Below are 14,567 nucleotides of genomic sequence, written 5' to 3'. Positions count from 1 at the left end.
AACATCGCATGATATACATACAAAATTGGCATGAGAGTTTCAACTTTGCAGTGTTTGACTGTTTAGTCATGAAACAAAGTTAACCATTTTCAAGGGAACAGACAGTGTTGCAGAAATCGAGGAAAAATCTGAATGAAATAAGTAAAAATAAAAATAATTACATGTTTAGTCTCTAACCAAGAGGTAAATTTCTTTAGCAAATATAAAATTAATATTGCAAGATTTAATCCCCCCCAAAAATTTTTTTAGAAAAGTGGGCTTGGTTTTTTACATATTATGTTGGATAAAAAAATAATTTCTACACATAAATTGATATGTATTGCTCTTTATTTTTTCCTTTTGTGTGATAAGTCCAAATATAATTTGATCTTTGGATAAGGTTGTAGACGGCTGACATATTTGCAGGTGTATAGCATATATTTGTATGTTTATGGTCAAGTTTATTAACAAACACTTGTATTTTATTTTTATTGTTTTATATTTTTACAAAATATTTTTGTTTAGTGGACTATTTTTCCATCTGTCCAAAACATCAATATTTGAATAAAGAGGAGGAAATTAGAAATGTCTATGAAATCTGATTCATCGGAAGAGAATAAGCAATTCATCGACATGGTTTGTTGCAGCCCTAATTATAATGAACGTAACATACGAGGAAAAGCAGAACAGCAAACCCACTCTTCTATCTCATGTAACAAAAAATGGAGAGAATAATTATTTGAACAACTGCTGTATTGTATTAGTCTGAAATAATAGTCTGTGCAATAACCTGTTCAGCCCTTTGAGACTCTTTGTGATTAAGGGCTATACAAATAAAAATGACTTGACTGTATTTGTAAACCATTACAGTTTATAGTTTGTTGTATTCATGCTGGGTGCGCGTTATACACGAGGTCTTACTGTATTTGTGCAACAGTTGATCAGTAGAAAAACGTCGCTGACCGCAATTGCAAAACATTGAATGCAAGGGGAATCGAACGCGGGTACGACAGTGAGTGCCTAATCCGACTCACTGAACAACCAAGGTTCAATTCCCATAGCATCCAGTCGCAAAGTATGAGGTGAGAAAAAGTGATACAAAATAGTACCTATTTTCAAATAAAAAATTAGGGGTGCATATTATAAACGAGTGTGTGTTATACATGAATAAATACATCTAACAGTGTACTGCTTGTGCTAAATGCAGGCTTTTTAAGTCTGTCGAGCTTTCACAAACGAGGAGTGCCCATGTGGCTGAAAGCTCTGATTTAAAGGTAGAACAATTAATTAAAATAAATAAAATTATTGCAAACTTGTTTCACCTGCTTAATCATTTGTGTACATTTTGTAGTAGAAATTCTTAAAATCGATATAGAAAGTTGCTGATGATAAAACTATATTTACAGGTAATACATTTGTGGGTAATTTTATTATTTTCGTTAGTCAACCTGTATTGCAGATGCCTTTGTATGAGTTTTATTTATCTGAAGAAGATTGACAAGCAGACAGTTTTTGGGGTCTCTTTTAAAGTTAGATTATTAGAGGAGAAAGGTTTTGGTCTAGCACGGGTGATTATAATTTGCATACATTTGGACATATTGTGGGCCAACCAAGAATCTTCGTTTTAATTAATTTACAGAAAATCTTGTTTAACATTTTTGAAATCTTACCATTTTAGAATATAGGGATTGAAATGGAAACAGTAATTGATGAATAGACTAAAAGTCTAAATTCCGAGTCATACTGGACATCACGATAGTTACCTTTAAATATTGAAAATTGTGAATAGGGGAAAACCTACCCTAAACAACCGGCAGAACTGAAAACATATATTGTGATTTATTTGGGAATTTCTGTTGCCACTAAATGTCATTGCACTGCTTTCTTTGCACTATTGTAAGGATGCACTATTTTTTCATTACACTATTATAACCGAGCCAGTCTGTAAGAACTAAGTTTTAATTTTTGCCTATTTACACTCTTATTTCTCTTTTTAAAGTCCATTATGTATTTGCCTTGGAGTGCCATGTCTAATCTCATTACAGGCAATGAATCAATGGCAATAAAGACAATTCAGTTTATATAAAACTGTTCATAAAGTAGGCATCACTTCAAAATATCTGAGGAGACAAAAACTGGACAAAAATGTAACTCGCCAGACACATGCAACACGAGTGGTTTCCACACCATTAGTGGTGGACCAGCGACCAGAAAACACAAAGCCTTCTATGTGCGGTTTATAATGTATTGGGGGGTCAGGACCCCAGTCTCAGAGTGGGCTTTATTCAAAGTGAAGCCTTGACGAGCTTGACAGGCACAACATCAGGTGTTTTACATTGCACGCGAGAAGGTACGAGGGGGCCCCTTTTGCCCTGACCACAGTGACCCCCACATGCCTGCAGTTCATATGCCAGGTACCTCGCAGCTAAGCTCACCATCCCCCTCCTCGCCTTGACTCGACTCAAAGCCTTTTCAGCCTGTGGTTTCCACCATAATCGAAGAAGGCCGTTTCAGTTGCACACACACTACCTCAAAAGTATTCCCAAACAGCCTTTTTTTTTCTAATTAGGCACAAAATGTGTAGTGTTCCTCCCCACAATTATGCAAATATGTTGCAAAATATTCCACCCGAGGGGGGACTTGAGAAATTTACTCTGAAAGTTGACCGATTTGGTTGTTTCCCTGTAGAGCTGTGCCGTCACTAAAGAAAAACAACACTTTTAAAATGGCAAATCCCATTAACACAACAAGTGAGGCATGCTCTGAAAACATTTTGTAGTGAACAGTAATTGCATAGCGCTTATTTCTGCTTGGAAGTAGGCGATTGTGGCTTTTTTATCTGCTAGGCTGGCGTTAATGCCGGTTTTGCAGTGTTCCTTGCTTTGCTTATTCCCAGCCAGCATAGTGTTTGTCATTGTAGTCACTTTTTATTCCCAGTTAGCCTGGCGGCGCACTGTGTGTTTTTTTGTCCGGCCAGCCTCGGTTTTTCCACTGAGGCTGCTGCCCCTTTTTTGTAACATTAATGTACCCACCTGCGACAAAAAAACTGGGCAGTCATCAAAAAACTACTAAAACTTGTCTTTAAAACACACGTAACCTCTTCGACTAAGTAACACGCAAGACAATATGGCGACAGGCTTACTAAGATGTCAATGCTCTTATTATGACATCACAGCTAAAAATGACAAAGACATGTTTTTTTTCATTATAGGAAAATAATTGGATTATACCAATTAAATATATTTGGGTTATGCAAACATATTGTACCATTTCCTCACATTTTGCAAGTTTAAGAATTAGTGATCTCCTTCAAGCCCCTTAATTTGTCTAGGGTACATTTAGACTGTGACCAACAAGCCCCCGCAATTTCACAACAGGAAAATCGTCATGAGTGGAAGGGGGCTCACCAATGATCCTCTGGCTGCACGGCATCATGAGAAGAAAAATACAAGATATGTTAAGGAAAGCTCAGCTTTGAGGGCTGTAGCAAAGGATAAACTATACTTTTACCTTATTGTGATTTATTAGTTATTGTAATCCCTTCAGAGTGGTCAGACAAAATACGTGCAAATTGAAGTATACGACATAACTGAGTAAGAGTTTCAAAGAGTTTGATTCCTTGGCATCTGCATATTTCTTAGATCTTGAAAAACCAACAGTGGTTATTTGCAGTGCTCTATAAATAAACTTGAAATGTGGGATGGCACTCAGCATCCAAACTGCATAACTGATTTTAGCTAACTAGCGAAACTAAACATTTTCATGCAGGGGGACTTGAAGTTGAAAAGATCCAAAGTCTGAAAATGCTACCCTCCTTGTTTACACGCAAAGTCTATACTTTTTTCTTGTATCAAAAAAAAAAAAATAAAAAAAAAAAAACTCATTGTTTCCATTGATTCAGAATTGTTTGTGAATGTACAGAGAAAACTGGTAGAGTTAACAGGACAGTGTGTATCATTTGAATGCTGTAGTGCGTTGTTCAACCAAAAACGTCTGATAAAAAGCACAAGGAAGAATACAAACCACGGAGACTCAAAAGTGACCAAACTGCACCATTTTTTCTCATGTGTTCTGCCTGGCCCAGGGGGCAGCAACAAGCGGCTCCCTAGTGGCCCCTTGGCGCTTTTTAAAAAATGTTTGATCATGGAAAATGATGTGGCTTCTGTCAGGCAAAACATGACAAACATTCTTAATGTTTACCAATGAATATAGATATATACAAAAATATACACAGTATGTGTTGCTTCCACATAAGGCTTATATGAAGCTTTTCTTTTTTTGCGGCTCCAAACATACCATAAAATTCGAATTATAAGCAGCATGTGCCCACATTAAAACATGAGATACTTACAAAGAAAGACGAAACACTGAAGAAGCTTTAATACTATACAGTAACTTAAGCCCTAAACGTTCCGCCGGCCCGCCGGACTTTTGATAAACAAATGCGTGTCTGTACAATGTCACTAGTCACTGAAATACATCATGCCACATATCATTGGAAAGCTTAAACTCTTGGGATTCAAAACATTTCAAAATGTACTCATCAGAGAAACCTCACAAACAGTCTGAAACAAGATACCTGCAAACTACACAGCCGTAACTTGCCATTATGTCCCCTGGCCGTCTTCAACTTTTTTAAATGTCCGGGAAAATGGCTTTGTTACTTCAAGGACAATCCATAGAATCAAACAGTGAAAAATATTTCCTCCAAAACACACAAAAATGCCGACAGTTAAATAGCAATACGCCTTAATCATTTCTGCTTCGTGTGACATTGATTCTTGTAATCTGTTTGTTACGTCATATTATTTCCATTTGCAAATAAACAGACACGTAATATTATTCCCAATATAGCAGTTAGCCCTCCTCTTTCAATTGACACCTTTTCCATGATGACTGTCGGTTCATGCTAGTTTTATTCATGCACTAGCATCACATATATTCCACCTGTATGACGCTTACCTTTACTGCTCGGGAGCCACTGGCTGCCGTTACAGAAAATGCATAAAGAAGCCGAATAATTGCACAAGTACCAAGGTTGAAAGCTTGGAACTAAAGTCTCGGCTTATATTCTTAATTTTACAGTGCGTTTTTTTTGGTCCAATATAGCACTTTTAAAATTTTGGGTTGACAACCCCTCCCCTAGCCTTTGACGAGAATTTTGTTTTTATGGGTACCCGTACCAGCAAGATGGCGGACGATTTTGTAAGGGACATGATGTGCAAAATAATTGCAAAATTTCTCCACTTAAACGTAATTTTAAAAATGCTTGTTTATAGGATAGTAAGTCAAATATGCATCGGCTCGCTACAACGGGTCAGGTGCAATCGACATTTCGTTCTGTGTACATTGTTATACAGAATGACAATACAAGGAAATTATTATTATTATTATAATACGTGAACCGTTTAATGGAATATCATTTTTTCTTAATGAACGTTTTAGTAAGGTTTTTTTATAACCACTAGGAGGGACTAAAGGAGTTAAGAACCACGGTTTAAGGCCACTTTTCCGAAATTGGTTTTAAAAAGAACGCGTCAGTAAATATTTGTCTAATGGTAACCTTTGAGGGCGGCACGGCAGCTGAGTGGTTAACGCGTCTGTGGCACAGTTATGATGTCATCAGTTAAGTCCAGCTACCGACCTTCCAGAGTTTGCATGTTCCCCACATGCATGCGTAGGAACTTGATGTTGCCACTGTTTAAGGCCCTCAAACTCATCATTTAAAGTTCCAAGAAAAAAAGGGAAGGGGACCTACATTGATTGACACTAGAAACATTACCCAAACCCCGTTATCTTGTGCTTTGTTGATTGCTGATTTTACAGGTCGTATGTACGTTTCGGTTAGCTCAGCAGTTGCAAATTCTGTTTGCAAAACACCTGTCGGTGTATGGAAAATCTGCCAGCATGCAAATCCCAACTAAAGCTCAGTGAGCCACTTGGACCGACACATGTCACCTTCGCCCCCATCATTGAGAGCAGACACGTCAAGGCAAGACTCTTTCTTTAAAGTTTGAGCTTGCCTACTAAACGTCAGCCTTGTACCAAGGGTACAAGGCACTTTAAGGTGAATTGTATTGAAGCAGCACACAAAACAGATTGCAAAACCGGTAGAAAACAGGTTTTAAATGTACAATGTGTGCAATTAACCTGTGTGTGTCTTACAATAGAAGCAATTTGGAACGGGTGACGAAGTGAGCAAAAAAGTTGCATACACAAACACACCATTCTGCCCCGTGATGGCTGATAAGTGAATTAGGACGATAAACTGAAGCAGTGTTCTTTTGATAACACATTACCTCACCTGTACTTATTGAGTTCACACACCCGAACACCAACTTATACAACAATGGCCTAGTAAGAGTTTAAAACGTTTTTTAAAAACCCTGTTCAAGTGGAAACATTGCGGTTTTATAGCCTGCATGAACATTAAAGATAAGGTAAAGTACAAACCCCATGATTGTGGGGAGTTTGGCTATATAAATGCAGATCATTTCATTTCATAACAAAAAACACAATGTCAAATAAACTCAACAATGAAGCTACCATTGAAACAAGTTTTTTTTTACATAACAGCAATGACATTGGTAAGAAAGAAATACATTTTGAAAATGTTCTCTCATTATAATTGATTCCACCTGTCTGGAATGGAAAGTTTTTTTTAGCCAGGATGTTAAAAATATTTAGTAATGAGAAATTTACTATGTGTGGTCAGAACATGAACAAGAAGCACAAAAAGTTTCTGAGTCTTAAATTTGGGTGGCCAAAATTATGCCCAATGAAATTTTAACTCAATAAAGCGTAAAATCCCAAGCTTTCAGCCCTGCGGCTTATGCAGCGATTCGGCCAATTTATGCATTTTTTTCTAACTGCCGCCAGTGGCGCCCGAGCAGTAAAGGTTGAATGTAAGTGTTGAGAAAGACTCAGGTTTAATCTAACTTAATTACAACTAGCAAGACGAGCCAGGGGACGTCGTGGTGAGTTACGCTGGCTGTACAGTTTTCAGGTATCTTGTTTTCAGACCGATCAATATGTTTCTCTGATAAGTATATTTAATTTTGAATCTCAAGAGTTTATACTTTCCAATGATATGTGGCATGACGCATTTCAGTGACTAGTGTCATTGTACAGACACGTATTTGTTTATCAAAAGTCTGGCGGTCCACCGGCTGGCATTCGAAACATTAAAGAGTTAAGGTTACGTATATTATTAAGTCTCTTTTTCTGTACCGTCTTTGATTGTTATTATCTCATGCTTCATTGTGGGCACATGCGGCTTATGTATGGACAAAATATTTTTCCTTTTAGAAATGCGGCTTATAAACAGGTGCGCCTTATAGTCCGAATTTTACGGTAACCATCCTGTGTCTCTGGAACTGCATAAATAAAATTCAGTAATCCCCCTTTTATTGCAGAGTAACGTTACAAAAAGAACCTGAAATAGGCAAAATCCAGGAAATGGAGACCTTTATTTCTTTACAATTATTATACAATTATGAACTAAAACCAAAGAAGAAACCCTTTTTCACAGGCTCAGGTCTGTATAAATATTTAAAGCATAGTTTTTTGTTTTTGTTTTTTTTTTTACAAATAACTACTGCATCAAATAACCAATTAGAATGCAAATCCATGAAGTAGTGAAACTGAGCATTAAACTGCAATATAGAGAGGGATAACTAGATCTTTTTTGAGGATTCCACTGCTTATAATATCTCAGCAATTTTCTATTCACATTGTCGTTAGTTAGCATGGCATGTCTTGTCTAAGCCAGTACATACTGTATTGTTGGAACTATAAAGTGCACCCAAAAACGGCCAGAAATCTGAATGTGCGCCTTATAATCTGGTGCAAAATTCGAAATGTGTTGCCATATTCGTGCAATAAGCAATTATTGATCAGTGGATAAGGTGACCACAATTGCACAACAATGGTGGCAACAGGGATCGAAACGGATAGCAATGGTAAGAGCACTGAATCCCAACCATTGGGCTAAAAGGAACATGGATGGTTGTTAACAATTGCATAATAATGAATGCAACAGGAATAAAACTAAAAACAAATGTGTGATTAGAAGATAAAATGTAATGCCTTTTTATGAGTCATCTCTATCCCTAGTGGTCTAGTGGATACGATCTTACACGCTCCCCACAGCGATCCGGGTTTGATTTCTGTTGCAGCAAATATTGTGCAATTGTGATTAGTAATGTATTCTGGCTGATCAATCAATGCACAAATATGGTACTTTATTTATAACCCTAGCCTTTACTTGTGTTTAGATTCTATACACCTTATATATGAAAAAAAAAGTACAGAAGACCATTTTGGGGTGTGTGCCTTATAATTCAAAAAGGAGTTCTTGTTTTAACAGAGTCTTATTTGAATGGACGCACAGGAGGCAAATCATTACCCCAAAATGTTTCCCTTCAAGCGATACGCTTTCTACATTCGCATGCCAATTTTTTGATACCCATTTTGGTACAGGAACTTTTGCATCAGCTCTTTTCGCAATGTATATGAGAATCTCTCTTTCCTTCTCTCTTTTAGACACGCAGGACACCAAGACCTCGGCTTGCAAATCTATCATGTTAATGAGAAAGCCATCTACAAACTGTGTGTGCAACGAACACAAGAAAAATAGCCAAAAGAGGCGTGTTGTTTTCTAGAGTCCCTGCAGCCATGTAGGTTTGAGTTTCACTGTTTGTAGTTATGACTGCTGATCACAGGGGGAAAATAACGCCTCTGAAATGGAGAATAGCGTGAGGAAACTCACACTGTAACAAATACATGCAAGGCACTGAGAACAATCTCCTCTCTGGTTGCGACGCCTAAGGCCAGCAAAGGCATGAAAGAAGAGCAGTGTGAAGGGAACAAAAAGCTGCATGACAAACAAGCTGCAAAAAACAAGAAAATGGCCAGACATATACGACTAAAATACAAAAAGGGGGGGGGGCATGGAGGTTTAGAATGTAGTTCAGTAAATGCGTGTATGTTGGTTAAGTTACACAGTAATTTGTTGTTTTTCGCAAGGGGTTCCAAAAAGGTCCTGTGATAGTCAAACCCAATAGACTAGCTCAAGAACTTGTTTAACAAATAAAACTACTTACTAAGGATCAAGTATCAGTATTGACATACATCCGGCTCATCTCTGAAGAATAGGATGACGCGTTTCATCATTTGGTTGCCGTTGTTTTTCGGTGTAAATGCTGCGTGAGTCAGATCAGGAGGCTTCCTCTGCTACTGCTAAACTTGAAAACCAGTACGATCAGTCATGTGGAGGAGCAAACCCCTACCCCATTGAAACAGCCTGGAGAGGGATGGGTGCTGCCAGACTGTACCTACCCAAGACACCCGCAAGAAGTGGTTCCCCTTTGACAAATAACTTCTGTAGTGTCAAATTCTAAATTTAAAAAATCATTTTTTGATTTCCTGGTCCAAATCGTCCCTAGTTGTGAATGAGCGTGTGAGTCTTCTGTCTCAGTGTGCCCTTTGACTTGCTGGCAACCGGTCCAGGGTGTCCCATGACCACTGACTAGAGTTAGCAGCACCCCCAGTTAGGATAAGTGCCACATAAAATGGATAGATGGATATTTTGATTTCATTACACTGCATTTTCTCTTTGCATGATACTTTGTCCCTGTCATGTGGATGTTATGGAAAACAGCATTTACTTTCCTTAGTCAGGGGTCAGCAATCCAAAATGTGGAAAGAGCTATATTGGACCAGGGGAAAAAAAGGATGTCTGGAGCTGCAACAAAACTAAAAGTCTTATAAGAAAAGAAACATATACTGTGTATATCTATATCAATAGGAGATTGTAAGAATGTGTCAGTGGCTCAGGGGGTAGAGCGCTCGTCTTGGGATCAAGAGATCGCAGTTCGAATCCAGGCTCCTCCGTGTTACATGTCGAAGTGTCCTTGGGGTAAGACTGAACCCCTAATACCCCCAATAAGCAGGTTAGCGCCTCACATGGCTGCACGGCCGTTATTGGGAAATGTGAAGCACAATGTAAAGCGCTTTGGGAAGTCTTGACTTGAAAAGCGCTATATAAATGCAGATAATTTCATTTCATTTCATTCCTAAAGAAACTATACACCGTAAATTCCGGATTATAAGCCGCTACTTTTTTCCCAAACGTTATGTAATTTTTCTAACAGCCGCCAGTGGCGCTCGGATACAAAAGGTAAGATTTAGACCGGTGGAATATATGCGCCATGGAAGACTGCAATTTCTTAACTTGTGCACAAGTTAAATTAGCGTAGACATATCCTCATCATGCAAATTGCAAAATGAAAGGCACATGACGCAACTTTCAAGCTAAACGCAATATGATAAAGTCTCTTTCCAATACTGGAGGAAGACGACTTTGATGACGTCAGTTGTAGGTAGGAAGATGAGGACGGTTTACTGTGATTTCTACATGAACGGTGTGTGGTTTTTTTTTTTTACAGATCCGTCTACGATGTTGCGAGCGTGTTGCTAGTAGCGTTTTGCTACCCTTCACAGGCACGGTTTAGGATGAAAGTTATAATATTATTATTAAAGCTTTGAAAACTCTCTCGGTGTACCGTCTTTCTTTGTAAATATGTGTAACCATGTATAATATGTATTTGCAACTGTATATTTTTGTAATGTATTTATTTGAGACACTTATTCTGATATGTTTTGCACGGGCGAATAAGAAAGAAGGGGCGGAGCAAATGCGGGCTGACGGGAAGTGGAGTAAAGGTGAGACGTGTTTGTTGTCGCGGCTGACAACAGTGGATATACATATATTTTTCCCACCCTTACCTTTGGAAATATACATTTTTTTTCTTCCTTGGATTATTTTAAACGGGACCCGGACTCTGCAGGTCTGCATCAAACTTTAAGTACCGGTATCATTTTCCGTTCATTTTGCCGGCTGTGGTTTTTGGACTGTGTATTTTATATTCAGTTAGAATCGCGGGACTCAAGATCGGGTTTGGGTTAATCTAGTAATTGTGTTACATGCTTTAATGTGGGCACATTCGGCTTATATACAGATGCGGCTTGTATAAGTACAAAAGCGGACACCCTCTTAAAATGTGGTGGGTGCGGCTTATAATCAGGTGCGCTCTATAGTCCGGAATTGACAGTATATCTTTCCACTATCAAACATTTTTGAAAAAGTGTCAGGGAACCGCTAGGGAGCGTCAAAAAGCTGCATGCGGCTCAAGAGCAAGTTTAGCGGGTGGAGATGTCCAATTGTGTTGGCAATGTAAAGCATCTTCTTCCACCTTTTGGTGCTTTTGTCAGCACAGAGCGTTTTGGAGACAATTCCTTTTAGAGAAACTTGAACGTGAAAAAGTTTTGCATTCGTACAGTAGGTTTGTCAAGCTGTTTTACGTACGTGTGCAACTCGCGCACAGGCAAACACGGGCAGAAAGGGGGCAAATTGTCCCTTTACCCAATCAGAATGCAGAAAGGAGTGCACAATTAAAATCCCATGAGTAGCAAAACAGCAAAGGATTACTGTATATAGATTACAGTCAACTTCAATCCAGACAGAACGGAGCACAAAGACGACGCAAACTTGAGCATGCACATCTTGATGCTAGGATAAAACTGGCAACCGATGTGGTTTGTGTCACTTCCTTTTTTGCACTCGCATGTATTCAACTGCAGAGCAATGGTAACCTACATTTAGATGCCCCTCAGAGCGGAAAAAAATAGATCAGTTAAAGCTAAAGGCCTGTCAAACCTCGAAGCTTGCCAAAATATTCCCTGATGTCAAAGCTAATAATCCAGCCTAAAAGTGTAAATGTTCAAAAGCGGGAAATTATGTAACGAAATGGGGCAATGATTCTTACAAAACAAATCATAGTAGCCAAGGAGAAGAAATAGAACTTCTACACGAAACAAGTAAAGTAAGCTTCCGATTAGCTTATGTCGGATATTTGACTCACATTTGAAATTCAATGCAATTGGCATTTTTTTTTCTGACTGGCTACGTACACATAAGCCAGCAGGTGAGCGCAGAAGTCATAAAAATATAAAATTAAAAATATCCAAACTAGTTATATGTATCCAGTGTTAAAGATCTTCTCGTTATCTTGCTTCATGGCAGAGGGCGGTAGTGAGACCAAGGATTCGGCTCACACCTCCGCCCCAAACAATAGAATTATTTATAAGATTAGCAAGCTAACAAGTCACGGCATCCGGACATTTTTATCAAGAACATTTGATACGTTTATGCAAAAAGGAGCAGTTCAGACTCAATTTATAAGTTAAGGTAAGAAATTACATTTTTTCTATGCTACCGTTTTTTTTCAAATAATGAATAAGGTGAAGGTTCATTTATTTTTAAATCTGACTGTGATTCACTAGACACGAACTTTACGGCACGTCACTGATGAGAAAAGTGGGACACACAGGAAAAAAGGTTTTTCTGGGTGTATACGTTTTTGTTTGAAGCAATATACGGACCAAAACTAGATTTAAACAAACATGGTCAATTCAGTGAACTTTAATTAATTCTGATGTTAAATCAGTTTTCATCCAAACATCATACAAAACTAACTATTTATCTGCATAACTTGCTTGAAGGCTACAATTAGGTAATAGTAAGTGCATCGTAAAGATGATGCAAAACAAGCTGCATTCCTCAACCTGAACTAAATAAAAAAACTAGCTCTAATGTTATCTAGAGAGAGAGAACAGAGGCAAAAACAACTTTGTAAAAATATACGTAAAATGAGTAAATGTAAAAACTCAAACTGTTCCTATTTATTTACTTTTCAAATTATTGTTTTTTTTTTTTAAATGAGGAATCAATCAAGATACAAATTTGAGCCTTCTACCTTATTTTGTGTATGTATCTTTTATGTTCATTATTTAAAAGTTTTGAGAGGGACTCCCCACAGATAAGAACTCACATGTAACTAATATCAGAGTTTTATATATATATTTCTCCACGTTAAAACCATGCAGAGGTAGATGGCCTCAACTTCTTCATATGCACCAAACAAGTTCTCAACAGTGGCCACAGAACCACAATAAATATGTAAAAAACAAAATAAAGAATGTACTGTACTCACAACATAAGCTGCCTTCTAACCTTGCAAGATGGGACTCGCTCCTCAAAAACACACAGCAATCAGCGCCACACACTGTCAAAATAAATCCTGCCTTGTCAGATGTTACTTTTAATTATACTTATTTTTAAGGTGAAAGGATTTTTCAAAACGATAGGCTTACTCACCTCAACTTCCTGTTATTGCTCAACTCAATCACAGATCATGAAAGCCCAATTAATGTTTGACTTTAGTTTTATGGTACTTCTGCAGACGAGATTTTGTTTGACCAAGTGAATGCTAAGGCTCAGCAGCTAATAAGTTAGCTACCGATTAGCAACAAACTTTAGGTATTGAATTGATCCGACAAGTTATTATTCCAATTATCTGTTATGTTGAATTCGCTGGTGTTTATCCTCAAAATGTGGTGCTCTTTGAGGGAAAGGAAATTTTAAGCACCTCTATTACTGTAGACCTTTACATGAAAACGAAATGTTACATGTGTTCAGTTTCTCCAGACGTGAAAACCCCAAATGCAACATACAGGGAATATTGACATTGATCCAGGAAAATACATGGTAGTATCAATTGCTAATAATATTTTATTTAGATATGTCATGATCATTAAATAATAGAACCCCACCCCCTTGAGTTGGTTTATAGACTCAATAAACACCGCATAAGGATTTTAGACACAAAAAATGTTATATATATAATTTATTTATTTATATTATATATACACGTACATTCATATATAACTAAACTGCAAACTTTAAATAATAAATAGAAAGCTTGGCGTTAGAAAAATTTCATAAAAAGCAAAGAGAGTCAAACCAAAAAGGCAGTAATGTAACAAAAATGCCAATAATGTATAATGTCAACTGGGAAACTAAAATACCTTGCATTGCACAATACTTTTAAAATAAACCCAGTAATGCAAGCAAGTGTCAATTGTCTCATTTGCTCAGTTGCCATACTGACATTGGAATCATTTTTCAGGAACGGCAACATGTTTACATTTTTGGTTGTTTTATGCAGGATGAGCTCTTTATTCCATGTGTTAAATGTAAATTTGTGGTGTTGCCACAGTAGCAGACCACTTCACCACTGAAATTTCACCTGGCATTATCTTTTCCTGTAGCTGAAAAAAAGTCTGATTACCACTGCGTTTTTTTGTTTGCTTCTGTTATACCATTTTACGCTTCTGGCAGGGGTGGGCGAATAGCTTTGGTGCTCTTCTGGCTGGCAGGATGCAGCAGCAGCAGGCCAGGTAAGAAGAGTTGTTAAAAGTGTGCCTCAAGTCGCACACTCAGGCATACATTCAAAGAGTTGCCAATGGCGCTTTGTGAGAGAGAAGGGAAGCGCCATCTACATATAGAAGTGGCACTTTGAGGGGATTGGTGGAGGAATTTAGTATCAATCCAAGGACAACATTATTAATCTGATCTATTTACTAGTTTAGTATTGAAATTTGGATAAATCTGCCCACCCTTACAGCTTGTACAAAAATGCTTGCAACATCTGTTTGCAAGGTGACATCGTACCAGGAAACACAAA

General features: G+C 37.7%; 1 protein-coding gene across 3 annotated transcripts in view; it reads right to left on the bottom strand.

Annotated features, from left to right (window-relative positions):
• fam53b (family with sequence similarity 53 member B) overlaps positions 1-14,567 on the bottom strand; it is a 59,100-nt gene that overhangs the window by 39,683 nt on the left and 4,850 nt on the right. Inside the window, exon 3 of one of the 3 annotated variants that reach the window (XM_088351201.1) lies at positions 13,035-13,106. The exons of the other annotated variants lie outside the window; for them this stretch is intronic. The gene's annotated coding sequence lies outside the window, so the exon portion shown is untranslated. The remainder of the gene's footprint in view (positions 1-13,034; positions 13,107-14,567) is intronic. 3 annotated transcript variants of the gene reach the window in all.

Source organism: Urocampus carinirostris, chromosome 13, assembly GCF_059441175.1.
Source record: "Urocampus carinirostris isolate Australia breed hairy pipefish chromosome 13, RoL_Ucar_1.0, whole genome shotgun sequence".
Lineage (NCBI taxonomy): Eukaryota > Metazoa > Chordata > Actinopteri > Syngnathiformes > Syngnathidae > Urocampus > Urocampus carinirostris.
This window is presented reverse-complemented; position numbering and strand designations above follow the sequence as displayed.